Here is a 20,279-nt window from a genome sequence, read left to right on the forward strand (position 1 = left end):
TGCATATATGCCCCCTGTATCTAAAATAAAAGTTGAAATTTAAAATAAAATATTTAAAATGAAACTAAAAATTAGGCATTTGAAATTAAATTATCACTCTCTTCACATATGGGATCTTCACCCTATATATTTAATGATTTTTTTCCTTATATTTTATCTTTTTTCTTTCTGGAATACCTAATAATCTGATGGTTGACATCTGGATTAATTTTTCTGAATATTTTATCATTTTTATTCTATTCCAATTACATTGTTTTGTTTCCTGAAATATTAACTTGGTTTTATTTTTTAACTTTTCTGCTAAAATTTCAAATTATAATTGTCTATCATATTTGCAATTTCATCATTTTCCTCTTTCTTAGATGTTTATAAATGTATTATATCACCTTGTTACTCCCTAAGGCTGATTTATACTTTTTTGTTTGTTAAAGTTCTTTTTTCTGCATTAGTTCTGATTCTACTAGGTTTTAATTTTCAGTTTGTCTCTCTCTTTCACGTAATCTTTTTTTCTTTCTTTTCTTTCTTTCTTCTTTCCCTTCCCTTCCCCTCCCTTCCCTAACCCTCCCCTCCCCTTCCCCCCCCCCCTCCCCTTCCCTTCCCTTCCCTTTCCTTCCCTTCTCTTCCCTTCCTTTCCCTTCTCTTTCCTTTGTTCCTCCTTCCACATTATAGATTTTCTTAAGGATAAGATATCTGATTATCCTTACTTTTCCATATATATTTAAGAAGTAGGTACTTAAGAGACTTATACTTTTGACCATAATATAAGAAAAGGGACCATGTTTACTCTCCCACCTTAACAAGTAAGACAAATAGAAAAGATAAGACATAATGCTTTTTCGATATTAGACAACATGCAAACAAATGAAATTCAGTCTATAAGTGCCTCAACTCACTGTCTAGAGTGTTTCCAGGATGTTGTACAGAAAGTGGAAACCCAAAGAGACCCCAGTGATCTCAATGAATTGAGGAGACAATCTGGAGTATGGGCAGGACAAGGTGGCTAGCAATTGTGGGACTAAATATCCATAAATACTAAAGAAATAAGGGAGTTATACAGACAGAGAGAATTCCAGGGAATGATAGAAGGTCTTCTTGAGTCATTGGCTGAATATGTTTGGCTATAGTGAGGAAACTATCCAGCTCATGGAAAGAATGGTCAGAAAGAAGTAGAACAATCCTCAACCATACATAGAGTCAGAAATAGTTTGTGTTCCCACCCATTAGAAAAAAGTTTTATCTTGGAGGTGGGGCTAAATTAGCTATAAAAACTCTCCTACATTTGACCTAAGAAAGCTTGAAAGCAAGTCTCAAAAAAGCAATTGTATTCCAAATAACTGCATTCTAGATAAAGCATAATAAAACATTGTGAAAAGTGCAAAGTTGGATAATATTTCAAGGTTCTTTTCTTGATAGAATAATAAGATAGAAATTCAGGAAGGATATAGAAGTTTAAAAAACACTATAAACCAACTCAACCTAACTGATGTGTTTAGATTATGTCCCCAATGAGGGCAAAATACAGTGATTCCTTGGAATTTGAGGGTTTCATGATGCCCTGCAGATACCAAAATCTGCAGATGCTCAAGCCCTTTATATAAAATATTTTAGTATCTTCATATAACCTACACACACTTCTATATATTTAAATTATCTCTAAATTACTTGTAATACCTAAATACCTAATACAATCAAAATGGTATGTAAGTAGTTGTTATATTGTTATTTTTAAAATTTTTCTATTATTTGTTGTCATTGCATTGTTATTTTTATTGTATTTTTCCCCCAATATTTTTGATTGGCAGTTAATTAAATATGTGGATGCAGAACCCACAAATGTGGAAGAGGGCCAACTGTATGCATTCTTTTCAAGGGCACATAAGCATTTTTAGTATAGATCATATGCTAAGTAGGGGAAGAAGATGGCAGGGAAGAGACAGCACTAACATGCAGCTCCCACTTGAATGGACAGAATAGTGTGTGGAGACTCACACCATGAATTTTTACTCCAAGAACCACCACAACTATGTACCAGGAAAACCAAAAGAATTCACAGATTCTTTCAAAAAACCAGCACACTGCTGCAAACTTCATGAGACAGGTGAAAAACTATGAGTTCCCAAAATGCAAGGGGGAAAACCAGCCTCAGAACACACATCTCCACTGGTGAATCCAAAAATCTAGATCATGGGAAAAGGATTTAACGTTACCCAGAGCTGAAATTAATTTAGGGGGTCACACAAAATATAAAATTAGAAGCAGTAAGAAGAGCCTTGTAAGTACTTCCAGTCTCCAGCTCGAGTCCAGGGAAGCCATCCCTGACTATATCTCACAGGGGGCCTCAGGTAAAGCAGCCAGCAGAATTAGGGAGGTGTCACAGCGTGAAAGAAGTTTCCAACTGTGTTTTTATAATAATTTCCACTGGGCATGAATTTTCTCGAGCAGAATCTGGAGGGGAGAATGGGAACTGCTGCAGATTCGAGTGCAGGAGCAGCCACTAACATTGTAAGTAGACAGGCAGAGATGAAAACTGAAAGCCATGCTTGCTTTCTCAGCAGGGAAGATTATGGTCTGGGGCAAGCTCTGAGTCCTGTATGCATGCTGCCTTGATATAAACTTGACACCGTTAGCAGAACACTGTGGGAGCAAGACTATCTCACCAACTGCATGGCAAATGGGTGAGGCCTTTGGCTGCCAGTTATCCTCCACTTACCTGGTGAACTATATGGCACAGGAAAGGCAGCCATAATCCCCTCTGGAACATAACCTTATTGGCCTGATAACCATCTCCCTAACCCCAACAGTGGCTGTGGCAAGCCCCACCCAAAGAAAGTCTGACCTCAGACCCACCTAATCCTGCCATGACCTGATGGCATTTCTCTACTCACTCTGCTAGCCAAACACAATAGATAGAAACTTTATGGTCCAACCTGTCAGCTGAGAAACCAGGGGCTGGCCAACAAGGGGCAAGCTTTTATCCCTCTTCTACTACTGCAGCTGGTGCTTTCTTGAAAGTACCACATCCTGGCTAGAGGCCAACCAACTCAGGCCATTAGAGCAACTCACGACAGAATAACACTGCTCCCAGGAAGGAGAAAACAACAGCTAATTCCACTGCCTGCAACATCCTGGCTAACTGAAGGTCATGAGTCTATCCATGTGATAACTTCACTGCTAGCATAACCAGCATTCAAGAAAGTCAGCACACTAAACATATCTACAAACAAGGACTCTCAAAGAGTCTACTTCACTCCCCTGCCACCTCCACCAGAGCAGGTGCTGGTATCCATGGCCGGAAGACCTGAAGATGAATCACATCACAGGACTCTTTGCAGATACTCCTCAGCACCAGAGCCTAGTAGCCCCACTGGGTGGCTAGGCCCAGAAGAGCAATTGCAATCACTGCAGTCTGGCTCTCAGCCCTACCCCTAGGGGAAGGGGAAGAGCACCACATCAAGGGATCAACCCATGGGACAGAAGAATCTAGACAAGCAGGCCTTGAGTTCCAGATCTTTCCAATGAAATAGTCTACCCAAATGAGAAGAAACTCGAAAAGTAAATCTGTTAGTATGACAACATGGGGTTCTATAACACACCAAAAAAAAAAAAAAAAAAGTCACAGTAGCTTTCCAGCAATGGATTCAAATCAAGAAGAAATCCCTGAATTGCCAGATGAAGAATTTAGAAAGCTGATTATTAAGCTATTCAAGGAGATACCAGAGAAAGGTAAAAAAATAACTTAAAGAAATTAAAACAATACAGTATAGAGATGAAAAATTCTCCAGAGAAATAGATACCATAAAGAAAAAACAATCACAACTTCTGGAAATGAAAGACACACTTAGAGAAATACAAAATGCAGCAAAGTTTCAACAATAGACTAGAACAAGTAGAAGAAAGAACTTCAGAGCTCGAAGACATGGCTTTGGAATTAATCTAGTCAGACAAAGACAATGAAAAAAAGAATTTTTTTAAAAATGAATGAAACCTCTAAGAAATTTGGGATAATGTTAAATGGTCAAGCATAAGAATGACTGGTGTTTCTGAGGAAGAAGAGAAATCTAAAAGTTTTGAAAACTTATTTGAGGAAATAATTGAGGAAAACTTCCCTGGCCTTGCCAGAGATCTAGACATCTAAATATAAGAAGCTTTTAGAACATCTGGAAAATTCATCACCAAAATATCATCACCTAGGCACATAGTCATTCGGTTATCTAAAGTCAAGACCAATGAAAGAATCTTAAGAACTATGAGACAAAAGTGTCTGATAACCTATACGTTAATCTAACCTATTAGATTAACAGGAGATTTTTCAGTAGAAATCTTACAGACCAGAAGGGTTTAGGGTCCTATCTTTAGCCACCTTAAACAAAATAATTGTCAGGCAAGAAATGTGAATCCAGCAATCCTAAGCTTCATAAATGAAGGAGAAATAAATTCTTTTTCAGACAAATGCTGACAGAATTTACCACTACCAAGCCAGCACTACAAGAAATGCTATAGGAGTTCTAAATCTTGAAACAAAACCTCAAAGTACACCAAAATAAAACCTTCTTAAAGCATAAATCTCACAGGGCCTATAAAACAATAACTGACAATGGGAAAAAAAAAGAAAACAAGGTATCCAAGCAACAACTAGTATGACTCATAGAACAATGCTTCACATCTTAATACTAATGAACATAAATGGCTTAAATGTTCCACTTAATAGATACAGAATGGCAGAATGGATAAAAATTCACCAACCAAGTATCTACTATATTCAAGAAACTCACCTAATACATAGGGACTCACATCAACTTAAGGTAAAGGGGTGGGAAAAGATATTCCATGCAAATGAAAACCAAAAGTGAGCAGGAGTAGCTAGTCTTATATCAGGCAAAACAGACTTTAAAGTAACATCGGAAAAAAAAAGACAAAGAAGGACGTTATATAATGATAAAAGTATTGGTCCAACAGGAAAATATCACAATCCTAAATATATATATGCACTTGACACTGGAGCTCCCAAATTTATAAAACAACTATTACTATGTGCTGATGAGATAGCAATAAAATAATAGTGGGGGACTTCAATATACCCTAGAACAGATGAACTTAACAGATATTTACAGGACATTCTACCCAACAAGTACAGAATATACATTTTTCTCATCAGCACATGGAACATTTTCCAAGATAGACCATATAATAGACCACAAAACAAGTCTCGATAAATTTCAAAAAAAAATTGAAATTGTATCATGTATCCTCTCAGACCACAGTGGAATAAAACTGAAAAGTAACTCCAAAAGGAACCCTCAAAACTATAGAAATACACAAAATTAAATAATCTTCTCATGAATGATCTTTGAGTCAATGAAGAAATCAGATTGAAATTTAAAAATCATTTGAACTGAATGATAATAGTGGCACAACCTATCAAAACCTCTGGGATACAGCAAAAGCAGTGCTAAGAGGAAAGTTCATAGTATTAAATGCCTACATCAAAAAAATATGAAAGAGCACACATAGACAATCTAAGTTTACCCCTCAAGGAACTAGAGAAACAAGAACAAACCCAAACCCAGCAGAAGAAAATAAATTACAAAGATCAGAGCAGAACTAAATGAAAGTAAACCAAACAAAAAAATACAAAGCATAAATGAAATGAAAACTGGGTCTTTGAAAATATAAACAAAATTGATAGACCATTAGTAAGACTAATTTAAAAAAGAAGAGGAACGATCCAAATAAGCTCAATTAGAAATAAAATGGGAGATATCGCAACCAATACCACAGAAATTCAAAAGATAATTCAAGGCTACTATGAACATCTTTATGTGCACAAAATAGAAAATCTAAAGGAGATAGATAAATTCCTAGAAATATACAACCATGATAGATTAAATTAAGAAGAAATAGAAACTGTGAGCAGACCAATTACAAGTAGCCAAGCTAAAACAGTAATTAAAAAATTGCTGGCTGAGCGTGGTGGCTCATGCCTCTAATTCTAGCACTTTGGGAGGCTGAGGCGGGTGGATCATGAGGTCAGGAGTTTGAGACCAGCCTGGTCGACTTGTTGTAATATGTCTCTACTAAAAATACAAAAATTAGCTGGGTGTGGTAGTGGGCACCTGTAATCCCAGCTACTAGGGAGGCTGAAGCAAGAGAGGCAGAGGTTGAACACAGGAGGCAGAGGTTGCAGTGAACCAAAATTGCACCATTGCACTCCAGCCTGGGTGACAAGAGCAAAACTCTGTCTCAAAAAAAAAAAAAAAACCAACAACAAAGATAGTCCAGGACCCAATGGATTCACAGCTGATTTCTATTAGACATTCAAAGAAGAATTGGTACCAATCTTAGTGAAACTATTCCAAAAGATAGAGAAAAAGGAAATCCTCCCTAAATCATTTTATGAAGCTAATATCACTGCAATACCAAAGCCAGGAAAGGACATAACAAAATAAGAAAACTGTAATTCAGTATCCCTGATAAACATGAATGTACAAATCCTCAAAAATACTAGCTAGCCAAATCCAACAGCATATTGAAAAAAACTATGCACCATGATTAAGTGGGTTTCATACTAGAGATACAGGGGTTGTTTAACATATACAAGTCAATAAATGTGATATATCACATACTAGAATTAAAAACAGAAATTATGCAATCAACTCAATAGACACACAAAAAAGCATTTGACAAAATCCAGCATCCCATTATAATTAAAACCCCCAGCAAAGTTGACATAGAAGGGACATATCTCAAAGTAATAAGAGCCATCTATGACAAACCCACAGCCAACATTATACCGAACAGGCAAAAGTTGAAAACATTCCCCTTTAGAACTGGAAAAAGACAAGGATGTCACCATTACTATTCAACATACTACTGGAAGTCTTAGCCAGAGCAATCAGACAAAGGAAAACAATAAAGGGCATCCAAATTGTTAAAGAGGAAGTCGAACTGTTGCTATATATTGTTTATATGATTGTATGTATAGAAAACCCTAAAGAATCATTGAAAAAGCTCCTAGATCTGATGAATGAGTTCAGTAAAGTTTCAGGATACAAAATCAATGTACACAAATTAGTAGCACTGTTATACACCAACAATGACAAAGCTGAGAACCAAATCAAGAACTCAATCTCTTTTACAACAGTACAAAAAAATAAAATGCTTAGGAACATACCTAAACAAGAAGTTGAAAGAGCTGGATAAGGAAAACTACAAAATACTGCTGAAAGAAATTATGGATGACATGCTACATAACCAAAAAAAAGTGGTGCACAAAAAGAAAACCTAAATGGTCAATAAACACTAAAAGAATCAACCTTACTAGAAATCAAGCAAATGAATATTAAAACCATAATGAATTATTAGTTTACTCACATGAGAATGCAGTTCTGAAAATGCCAAGTGATGGTGAAAATGTGGGGAAAATAAGAACTCGTATTCTTACTAGTGGAAGGTCAAAGTGATGTAAGATCTTTGAAAAGCAATTTGGTAATATTTGCATATGTATTCTCTAAAACTCAGACATTCTAATCTTAGATATATACCTTAAGAGAAGGAACAAGAATTAATATCAGAACTCCATTGTATAAAATAACAATTCATTGTGTACCTTTGTATTTAAGGTTAAAGTTACAGATTTTTTAAAGAAATACACTTAAAAGCACAAAGACAATACATAATACCTCATAGACATATTTACATATGGAATATAAATAGAAAAACATTACCGGTCCATAGTTAATGCTGGGGAGGAATTTTCTTCCTCCGGCTTTATGTTTTTAAGTCTAGGGACCTCCAGAGGTCAACTGCTTGCTTTTCTCTCCCCACCCACTCATTTCTCTGAAAGGTAACAGGAGTTCATTATCTGATTGATTTGAGAAGAAAGAGTTTTCCTTTGTCTGCTTGGCCTCTCCCTTTCCTTTCTCTGCAGGTCTCAGAAAGAATGCCCATATGCTGTCCTTCACATGGTAAGTTTGGTGGAGCAGGTTCTGTTGTCAGAAGTTCAAATCCCGGGAGTGCTAGCAAGCCAACTGGCAAGGTGCAAGGCAGGTCACTTTTTCATCTCTTGTCTAACTTCTGTGTTTGTCTTCCACTTTGTTCTCAACTCAGCTGAGGAAGAGGAAGTTGCTCCCTGGGCCCCTTCAGAACGTGGTAGTTTAAAAAAAAAAAAAGTTACCTGCTATTTAGCATCATCAGCCTGATAGTTTAGTATCTTCAGAGGGTTAGAATTTTCTCCACATTCCATCACATTAACACCAGAAAGACTTGAGATTCACCCTCTTTATTAAAACTAACAAAGAAATGGACAAAACCAGCATTTACCTATACGCAAAGGAAATAAGAGATAACATGATCAGGGAAAAGTTTTCAATGCTGCTTGTAATGTTTACTTGATTAGGCTCAATGTTGCATAAGTCAATGTTGATTATGTTATTCCTAATATATTTTCACTTGTCTGACATATGGTTTAGCAGATTTTTTAAAAAGATGAGGTGTAACTGTACTTTTAATATGGAATGCTGTTACAGAAGGGGAAAATTGGAGAAGGACTTCCAGATTTTTAAAGCTCAACATTTCTGCTCCCAAGTTTTTCTGAAAGAAAGATTTCTGAATCTATATTATAGCAAACCACCATTTGCAAATGTTTCAAAAGTGGTCTACTTCTATGTAAACATTTACAGAAAAAATCCAGCAGAAAAGAGCTTTGAACCCACATGGTGACAGTGCTCTAGCTGTATGCATTGAAACCAAACCAAAAACCTCTGTATTTATTCTACTTCAAGTTTCATGTATTGTCACACATCACCAATTAGAAAACTCTATAAAATAATTTCCAGTTGTTATGTTTAAGATTATTTTTTCATTGTGCAAAAGCTTGCAGAGGGTATTTGTGTATATTTGCTTTAAAACAAGTAGAATTATACATCCACAAGAGATGAGGAGAAGCCGTGAAACCATGCACTGCTGCCAACACATTGTCTAAGGCAGTACTTCTCAGACTGCCTTTGTTGAAGGCACTTATTAAACCTTCGAATTTTTTCCTTTTTCATTTTATTTTTTATCTTTTTAATTAATAATTTTACTTTATAAAAATATTACTTAGTTACCAAATAATCAAATTAAACTGTACAGGCACAAGCCCAAATCTATCTTCATTATTTTCAATGGACACAAAATTACTTTATCAAATTTTAAACATTTCTCACTGCTTACTCTCAAGTTCTGTGCTCATCTTATTATGAACAGGTAAAAACTGTTTGTGGGCCAGCACTGGTCTACCGACCACACCTAAAGAATGATTGATCTAAGGAATTCTTTAATTTACTATTTTTCTACATTCAGCTCTATCTTTATGGTAATCTACAAATATGCCTTGTATTATCAATGTAATTTTGTTGTTGCATTGCTATAACAAAATGCCTGAGACTGGGTAATTTATAGAGAAGAGAGGTTTAATTGACTCACAGTTCTGCAGACAGTACAAGAAGTGTGATGCCAGCATTTGCTTCCAGTGAGGACCTTAAGGAGCTTATAATCATGGCTAAAGATAAAGGTGGGAACAGGAGCAAGAGAGAGAGTGGAGGGTAGAGGGGCCACAGATTTTTTAACAACCACATTTCATGAGAACTCACTCTCATGTTCTCTCACTATCCAACAGAATAGCACCAAGTCAAAAGAAACCTGTCCCCATGACCTAAGCACCTCCAACCAGGCTCCACCTCCAACACTGGGGATTACAATTCAACATGAGATTTGGTGGGGACATATATCCAAACTATTAATGTATCATGCCTACCCTTGCATTTAACCTGCTTTGACCTTCATGTGTTTTCCTTTAAAACATTTCAGCATGGGTTTCTTTTTTCAGTTTTATGTTATGCTCTGAATCTTTTTTCCTCTTTTGTCTTAATACATAGCCTTCCACATCAGATTTTATGAGAAAATGACATTTCTTTCCTTTCCTTCTCTTGATAGATGATTGAGCATCCCTGAGATCAGACTGATTTAATATTCACAGGTGATATCATGGTCACTCTATTCTTCCCTCTCTTCTTCATCTTTCCTCCATCCTTTCCTTTCTCCCTCCTTTTCTCTTCCTCATCAAATTGTAGCTGTCTACTCTAAACCAGGATGTAGGGATCCTCTGACAAGTAAAGCCACTGTCCTTATAGGACTCAGTATCTAGCAGGAAAGTACTCATTGAATACATAATTACCAAGAAGAGGGATAAATTTTACAAAGGATGAATAGTGGCTACTTCGACAGGGTTAACATGCGTGGTAAGACCTGCTAACCTACCTAATTCTAGAGGACAAAAGGTTACAGCACTTTTAAAGAAACGAATTATATTTGGTGTGTACTATCTTTAAAATGAAACTGTATCTTTTCAAAATGGTATTGTTAATTTTAAAAGTCTGAAATAAATGATTTGTCAAAAGTAATTTCATTTGGTTGAATTTCAGGAGCTGAAAATAATAATCTAATTATCAAAAAAGATCTGTTGGCCCAAATGATTTTAAAAATGAGATTATAGACTGGATTTAAATTAAAAGTATCTCTACCCTTCTTGATCATTTCAATGATTATACTGTCAACATTTACTACTTTTTCGCTTCATTCATCAATTTAGCTTTCTAGTCTGAAATTTTTGGCAGTTCTTTCTTTAAAATCATTCTCTAATTGGCAAATATATAAGCTCTAAACTTTTACTTGTATATGATGATAAGAAAAACAAGGGTGACTGTATCCGTATATAAAGAAAGTATTCTGCATTAACTAATTATTCTTACATGAACTATTTCATAAATGTAGCTCATTTTCAGTTTCTATAAAATTATTCCTGTGCTTTCTTTCTGAATAAGTAGTAAAATGTCAAAAAAGGTTATGATTATAGACTAAATGTTTGTTTCCCACAAATTAATATGTTGAAGCCCTAACCCCAAGTGTGGTAGTGTTAGGAGGTACAGCCCTGGGAAAGTATTCAGGCTTAGATGATGTTGTGAGGGTAAAGTCCCCATGATGAGATTAGTGCCTTTATAGGAAGAGGAAGAAACCCATCAGAACTTCCTCTCTCCACAATGTGTGGACACAGCAAGAAGACAGCTTTCTGCAAGCCAGGAAGAGAGATCTCACCAGGAACTAAAGTGGCCAGCACCTTGATTTTGGAATTCCCAGCCTCTAGAACTATGAAAAATACAATTTTGTCATTTAAGTCACCTAGTCCATATTTTGTTATAGTACCCTGAGGTGACTGAGACAGTGATTGATAGGAAGAGAAGAATATTATCTTTATCTATTGTAATATTGCTTATTACATAGGAAGAGTCCTCAAATGACATACCAAAAAGAGCTTATTTCCTCTGTATTATAAGATCAGAGTGTATCTATTTTAAGACATTATATCAGTAGCTCTTATACAAACAAGTGAGATGTGTTAAAAATGACAGAAATATATGAAACACTCATATTGGCAATAAGGATCTAGATTTTTGAGTTAAATGGTTTAAATCAATTTATATACTACAATACAAACGTGTTATATTATTTAATAGTTCTATTCTCACTATATTCACTTTCCTTATTCTTGAGATTTCATTTCTTACTCTCACCTCTCCCTCATGTGTCTCATATGGTTTCCTTTTTCACTGTTTTCATCCATCGCTAGTCTCTTTTTTCTCAAGTATATAACCTGTGACAAATACAGATATATTTTTCAATTTTTTGAACTACATCACCTTAAGCCTACCTGCAGAGCTAGTGAGATCCCTATGCTCACAACTTTGGTTGACATAGTCAGCTGGGTCTACAAATACTAAAAGGGACCACTCCAGGCCTTGATCCATGTGTCTACAGCAGCACAAAAGGCAACACAGCTATGTGTTCCACAGAAGAGTGGGGTTGGCTCTTCTAGGAACAGTACATCAGAGTCTATACGAATCATAGCTTAAAGGAGATGCAAATATACAGAGCCTCCAAAGAATCGAGACTAGAGCAATCATGATGACATGGTTACGCGACTCCATAGGCACATCTGGCAAGCAATTGCAGTCCATGAACCCTGTAAAATTGTAAATGTGGCCTGTTGAGCATAAGGGCTCTTTATATCTGACATTATATTGACCAGGCTATTGCTAACCCTTCTAGAGAGGCCCTTCACCCTCCTCTGTAAACAGAGAAGGAAGTCAGGGACTTGCTCTTGCATGCAGGCAGTTGGCAGCTCACCCTGAACTTGCTTTAGCCAGAGCACGCTCAGGCGTCATGGTCAGTGGATATCTTGAAGCTTCAAAGGTGAGTCCACTGCTCAAAGGGAGACATTTCGATGACCCAGGATTCCTGGCAGATTTTATTTCAGTTGCTGGATGGTTCTCAAAAAAACTAAAAAGCCCTCCAGCTGCCTGGAGTGTCTGTGAAATGCATGCAGTGGGTCTCCCAGACAAAGCTTCAGAAAGCTGCTAGCACCACAGATCCAACCCAGACTCTGCATCTTGATTTCACTAGAACAGATGTTATCTGCAAGCAATTAACATACCTGTCATCGCCAGTGAAACAGATACAGAATTCTTCAGGTTGATTTTTCTAAATGTACCCTAAAGAAAAGTATTTGTTCACAAAGAAAATTTTCACATTAGTATTAAAATAATATTCAGTAAAGAAGTTGCATGTGTCAATTTTTCCATTTTTTTTCAATTTTGGGGAAAAGATATCATAATAACTTTTAGAGAATAAATGTCACCAGCAACATAAATATTAGTGTTAGCTCCCTTTCAGTTAAACCAGTATCTATTTGTATATTATTGTGTATTTTCATATAATGACTGACAGAATTTGCTATTTGATATGTTTTAAATGTTACAAATGATTTGATTGATAGGTTTTTATATAAAATAATATCTTATTTATAGTAGTTATACAAATATCAAGTAATAGCATATTGATTAAATATGTCCCTTAAGATTAGCACAAGTGAAAAGTTTGGTAAAATTCAATATGTAAATATCCTAGATAATAAAAACTAAATAGTGAAATTTTAAGCTCTTAAGCTGTTCAAACAAAAGTACCCAATTAACATAATATCTTTCTACTATATTACTATACTTTTGACATAAACTTATTTTCTTATAAGTTGGGACTCTTATAACATGAATGTTCTCAATTACTTGGCCTCACTACATGCATAGTTTTTACTTAACATTCATACCTTCACGCTTTTTTTAATTAGTGAAAACTGAAAGTTTGGATTTCTACCATTTCAACCTCTGATACAAACATTTCTACAGAGGTTAAACAAGTTTTTTAAAATTTTTCTTTTAAATTAAGATGATTGGTATAATTTTAAGGCAACATTTTTGCTACAATGGCAGCTTTAACTGGTTTGAAAACACATACTTAAATCATGTGATACTGTGACTAATAGATTCATTCTAAACAGTGGTACTTGTATTCGAAGTGGCATAAATATTTGTGGCTACTGGGAGGCAGAGATGGGACAGTAAAAAAAAAGTGCTATACTAGACTCTATTATTCAATATTATTCTCATAGTTCTATAATTTACTAACTGTTGACCTTGAAAAATGACAAGTTTTTTACCTACAGAACGATGACCTTCTTAAATGATTTATTATGAGAGTTATTTAAGATAACTTATACAAAAACTCTTCACAAATTATGGCACATTATACAAATGAAAATAACTTTTAATCATAGAATATTGCACATGGCATATACTCAGTAAAATACCTGATGTGGGGCACTGCCAACTCCACTAGGTGATCCTAGCTAATGTGTCCTATTGGTTTTTGATGCTTCCTCTCTAATAGGAAGTGCTTTATCAGTGTAGCTTAAATGCTAGACAGATTGGTGGTTAATGTCTCTACTAGCACACAGGTGCTCCAGTGTGCTCACACTCTTCTCCCAACCTTTTTTCTATGTTCTTGTATGAAGCCTTACATCCTATATCTTATATCTTATCTTTTCTATGTCCTTGTATGAAGTCCTGCTCAAGTCTGTCATCAACTCAGTGTTGTTGGTGCAAAAGTCAAATTTACTTTGTAATCTCCTTAATGCTCCTTAGGTACTTTACTGCCTATGAGAAGATTATATTTTAACACCTTTTAATGATTTTTTTAAATAAATGATTTTCCTTTCAGTTATATCAGAGTCCCCTGTGGTTTCTCACTCATCTTCGTAGTCTCAGCAATTACTATACTGCTCTGTAATAGATAATTATCTAAGTGTTTGATTATATTAATGATTTGACCTCTAAAATCAGAACCTTCAGGTTGTGGGTGAGGTTTTGTCCAAGTGAGAGCAGAAGTACCGGTACACTTGTTTAATCCACTTGATTACTTCTTGACCAATTCTTTAGCAAGAAAGTCAGCACTTTGAGGTTGCCGTACCTATTTGTGTACTGTTTTTTTGAATTCTATTCTTTTAAAAATATTTTCCTAACCTTTATTCTAATTAGAATGTCATATTTGTGCATTTTTGGTTCATTTGGTAAATATTTTTTAAAGCACTTCTACCTTCAAGGCATTGCTCTAATAAGACTGGATATTAGATACGGCAATGGACAAACAGCGCGGATACTCTGCCCCTTGGAGTCTAATTCTACTGGGCCAGCCATGCAATAAGTAAGCAAACCCACATATTAACAAAATAATTTCAGATAGTTAAACATTCAATGAAAGAAACAAACAGGGTAATATGGGAGAGACAAGCAGCTGTAAGAAGGACCTTTAAGACAAGTCTGAAAGTGACTATTTAAGCTGAGATGTGACAGATAAGAAGCCTGTCAGGCCAAAGGAGAATTAGAAAGAAGGTTCAAAATCCATAGGCAGACAAGAACTTGATGTATTCTAACAATTTTCAGGGGCCAATGTGGTTGAAGCAAAATGAGGGAAAATGAAAAAGGCATGAGATAATGTAGAAGAGATAACAACAGCAATATTATTGACTAATGTTTATTGTGGGCTTTCTATTGCCAGATACAGTGCTAATTAAGTGCTTTGCAAACTATCTCACTTAATTCCCACAATTCTATGAAGTAAGTGTTATTATAAACACTTTGCAGACAAAGAAACTGATGATTAGAGGTTAAATAAGTAGTATCCCAATCACAAAGTGACTTATACGATGTGGTAAGGTAATTCAACTTTTCTTTTAGTATAAGAAGAAGCCATCAAAAGATTTTAGACAGCAGAGTGATAAGATTTGTTTCTATTAATATAAAAATGTACTCTGAATGACAGATGAACGTTCTGTTGCTTAATTTCTTATTCTTCTATTTGTATCTGGTTTGTTTTGTGCCCACTAGGTTATGAACCCGTCTGGGAGAGCAGAGGCTATCACTCTACATCCAGTGCTTAGCATAGTGTTTAACATATTGTGGCTGCTCAATTAATACATATTGAATGGCTGTACTTGATACTTGCTAATTTCCACTTACTTTTATTCTGATTTGAGTTACTAACCTTAAACATGACATTGGTTCCTATTTTTTGAGTACCATAACTCTATTCCAGATTCCTTTTATCTTTCCTGAAATTTTTATAGGAGGGAAATTATATACAGTAACAGGTGTTCATTGTTCTTTTTTGGCTTTATTACAATGATTGTGGCAAAATCCGTAGTAGCCAGGTATCTTAGTCTGTTTGGGCTGCTATAACAAAATGCCATAGACTGGTAACTTATAAACAACAGAAATATATTTCTCAGAGTCTAGAGGCTGGAAAATTCCAAGATCAATGTGCTGGCAGAATTGGTGTCTGGTGAGGGCTGGTTTCCTTGTTCATAGATGGTGCCTTTGAACTGTATCCTTACATCAAGGGACAGTAAGGCAGCTCTCTAGAGACTCCATTATAAGGGCAGTAATTCCATTCATGAGGGCAGAGTCATGGTAATCACCTCCCAAATACTCCACCTCCTGATACCATCACATTGGTGATTAGGTTTTAACAAATGAATTTTGGGGGGGACACAAATATTCAGACCTGGGGAGGAAGTGGAGATGAAGGCTGCAGCCAGAGGTGTCAGCTTGGAGGCCACAGAAGTTAAAAGGATAAGAACCATCAGGGCAGAATCCAGGGTAGCTAGCAAAGAAAAATAATATCTCTTAATATCTCTGAGCACTACAAGGGTTCATTCCACCCAAGGACCCCTATTCTGTCTTGACTTGATCATCAGGCTATGTAGCTGAGGTTTTTGTGCCCCACTGAGTTAATAATACTTAAATAATAATTATTGTATCTATTTTGCTGAATATAACAAACTGAGTAAGTACTGGTTGAAGTAAAGCTCATAAATTAGAATTCAGTCCCTTTATTTATTGTAGAATTACATTCGCCTTGAAAAAAAGACTTAAAGGCAAAAATTCAAGTATTTTTCTCATTATGGGCTACGTCACAAATTTTGAAAAAAAATTTAATTTATAAAATGTAAAAATATTGCATCTAGCCATTGTTCAGTGTTTATCAGAATGCTAGATTTTGCTAATATAACAAATTAATCTTAAACTTCATTTCCTTATCATATGCTCACACAGCCTGAACTCTAGTCTGCATAGTTTCAGTCAGTATTCCTGGATGATAGCATCCCCACCATTTTATAGCAGCACCCTCTGAAACAAACATGCAGCCTCTTTGATGTTGGGAAAGAGATGTAGGAGAATCGTGGGTGTAATTTCTACCTCCTCAATCTGGAAATGATCTTATTTTACCAGCCAAAACTAGTAACATGCTAGTGTTGAACTGCAAGGAGGCTAACAAATATGGGCAAGCAGATGGAATTCAGTTGAGCATCACACATATTCTACAGTTCTCTCCAAATATAACATTTTCAGAAGGGTAGCAAGTCAAAGACTTTTAGTTGATAGTAGAGAGATCATATTGCACCTTGTAGTCTGTACTTTCAATTTCACTTCTACTTTTCTTTAGAGTTAGGATACGTTGATTATTATACAGTCACTGGAAGCACCAGATGTATTTCCAAAGTTCCTGTTCATGCAGGATATTAAATAAACAGATGCCATTCCTCATTAGGAATTTATATGCCTTCTTGACTAATATAAAATGTATCAAGTCATTTCCAAATTAAGGATTATTAAAATCGATATTTCTCATGGTCTTATTGTAATGTTCTCTAAGAAGGGTTAAGCTTAAAGCTTTATTTGGTCCCAAGTGTGCTGTTCATATGCTGATTGATTTGGAACATAACTTTAAGAATTGTGAAGCATCTTCCAATTTTTAAATGAGACTCAGTTGTGCTCTGTTTTTTAAATGATATACTGTGTTGGCACAATATCTATATGGTGTCATCATTATTGTAATATTGAAGGTTCAGACAAATGTTCAGTTATGTTTTCACTTATTTTGGAAAATTAGATTACATCAATAAATTTACCAGGAAAAATAACATGACTTAAATATTTTCTAAAAGTATCCTTCAAATACCATTCTAGGGTTCAAATTGAATGTCATTATAGAGTGTTTTTGAAGATGTTGGAAAGCCATCTGTAGCAAGCTGTCAAAGGAATTTTTGTATCAATTGGGAGGTCAAACTGGAGGACTTCTGGATTTTCTTAGAAAGTTCCATTCATCTCCACAGTTCTTTTGTTTATATGAAAAAAATGAAATTAACCCAATGTTCATCACAAAAAAATAGAGAAATAAATTGTGAACTATTCACACGTAATATATTACACAACAGTAAAAGTAGACTACAGCTACTTCCAATAATATGGATAAACTTATAATGTGAATGAAAATCAACTTCTAGAAGACTACATACAATGTATAATTTTTATGAAGTTCAAAACAAGGGCTTCATTATTCTATACGTGTGACCAAACAATAAAATGCAAAAATAGAGAAATACAATCAGAATCTTGGCTAGTTATGCTAGTTTGGGGAAAGTCAGCAGATTTAACAGTGAAGGCGCATATTTGTATGCTTACTGGTATTGGAACTTTCTATGTCTTATGTGGAGCATGTTCACAAGTGATTGTTTTATAATATACTTTATAACTCTTATGTTGCCTACATTCTTTTGTATCTAATTGTACATAATAAAAATTAAGGAAAAATAATTTCCTTTTTTGAGATAGAGAGATTCGCTCTACTGCCCAGGTTGGAGTGCAGTGGCACCATCATGGCTAACTGTAGCCTCCTCCTCCTGGGTTCAAGCCATTCTAGTGCCTCAGCCTCCTGAGTAGCTGAGATTACAGGCATGTGCCACCACACTGGGCTAATTTTTTGTATTTGTAGTATAGATGGGGTTTCACTATGTTGGCCAGGCTAGTCTCAAACTCCTGGCCTCAAGTGATCTGCCTGCCTCTGCCTTCCAAAGTGCTGAGATTACTGGCTTGAGTCACCATGACTGACCATTTCCTATTTTTGAATAATAATGTCAATAAACAATCCGGTTTGTTAATTGACATTATATTTTTTTGGATATTGTAGTGCCAGATGATGGTTCAAGCCTACTAAGCAGAATGTATTGGGCCATAGGTCTTTAATAAATATCCTGACATAATTGATTTTGTATTTGCAAATACTTTCATAACTCCTACATAGTTTCCCTATTTCCATTAGCTTCTCTATTTTTTTTCCCCATTAGAAAAAGTTAGAAAAAGAGTTCTAATCTCTAATATCCAACTAAGTTCTGACTCCTAGGCTGGGCTTTACCTAGATTTAGTATCAGAAATTGCTTGGCTCTAACAAAGTTAGGATAAAACCTCAGGTTATTCCAAAATGTTTTGGTTGGGAAGCAGGCAACAAAACCACTTGTCTGTCTACCAGCTATGTGTTCCTTGGTTTGACCACTGACATTTCCATCAATTGTTGAACATGTTGATCCTGCTTTCTTACTGCTTCTTTCAATGTCTTTTGATCCTTATCCTAACAACCATTGTGTCAATTAAAAAAAAAAAAAAGATAAAAGTGCCACTTTAAAGATTTCAAGGGGGAAGTAGATGCTCCCACCTCTTTCTCCATGGCTACTTAGGGTCTGAAGTTATTGATGAGTATAGTATTTTGGCCTTGGTTATTGATAAGTATTGTATTTTGGCCTTTCTGGGACTTCAGTATTAACCCATGTGCTATGCAGTTATGCTGCCAGTGCTCTCAGCTGGCTTCATTTCTGCTGTTTTTATTTCTATCTTGGTACTGAGAATACGAAGGGGCATACCTTACAGTTCTCAAGACAGGAAATGACAAATATGCAGAAAGGATTAGAAATTTGGAATCTATGTGATTACTTTTATACTTTCTTAGTTTTGCAATTTGTAGTACAAATTATTTACTATTATAAACATCAATTGGAATTATTCTAATTAATGTAGATAGAAAAGAGAAATAAATAAAAGGTAGGCTCATATAACTAAATTAAGAAAATCTGTTTCTATTATCTATCCTCTTTCTGTTGATTTATATTTTGCTTTAATTAAAAATATAAAATGCAGTTTGTTTTTTTTGAAATGGATTTTGCTCTTGTCACCCAGGCTGTAGTGCAATGGCACAATCTCAACTCACTGCAACCTCCACCTCCCAGGTTCAAGCAATTCTCCTGCCTTAGCCTCCTGAGTAGCTGGGATTACAGGCGCCCGCCACCTCTCCTGGTTATGTTTTTTTTTTTTTTTAATTTTTAGTAGAGACGGGATTTTACCACATTGACCAGGCTGGTCTCGAACTCCTGACCTCAGGTGATCTGACCGCCTCGGCCTCCCAGAGTGTTGGGATTACAGGCATGAGTCAACGCGCCTGGCAAAATGCAGCTTTTTTAACACTCTTTTTTTTCTGACCTAGGCACTCCCCTTCCTGTAGAGGGTAACTGTAGAATTGACCAGACAATAGGTTGTGAGCTCTTCTAACTGAACCTGCTGGAGTTGGGGGAGTGTGTATTTCCAGCTGTTGCCTGGAATCCTAAATTCTGACCTGGTTCTGAATTGTAACCTGACCATTAAAGACAGAACATGGCTGCTAGAAGAGATTAAGAGCTCATGAGAACAGACCCAGTAAAAAAGACAACGGAAAGAGAGTGTTGTTGTTTTGTATGGTCTTTATTTCTTTGGCATATGTGGTAAATAAAGATAAGAACTAAGCAGTACATATTGGAGAAAATGAGTATTTTTTGTCACTGAAAACATTTAATAGACAACAGAGATAAGCAGAGATGAGTTAAATTATAAAATTAAGCCGGACGCGGTGGCTCACGCCTGTAATCCCAGCATTTTGGGAGGCCGAGACGGGTGGATCACGAGGTCAGGAGATCGAGACCATCCTGGCTA

Source organism: Colobus angolensis, unplaced genomic scaffold (assembly GCF_000951035.1).
Source record: "Colobus angolensis palliatus isolate OR3802 unplaced genomic scaffold, Cang.pa_1.0 Scaffold562, whole genome shotgun sequence".
Lineage (NCBI taxonomy): Eukaryota > Metazoa > Chordata > Mammalia > Primates > Cercopithecidae > Colobus > Colobus angolensis.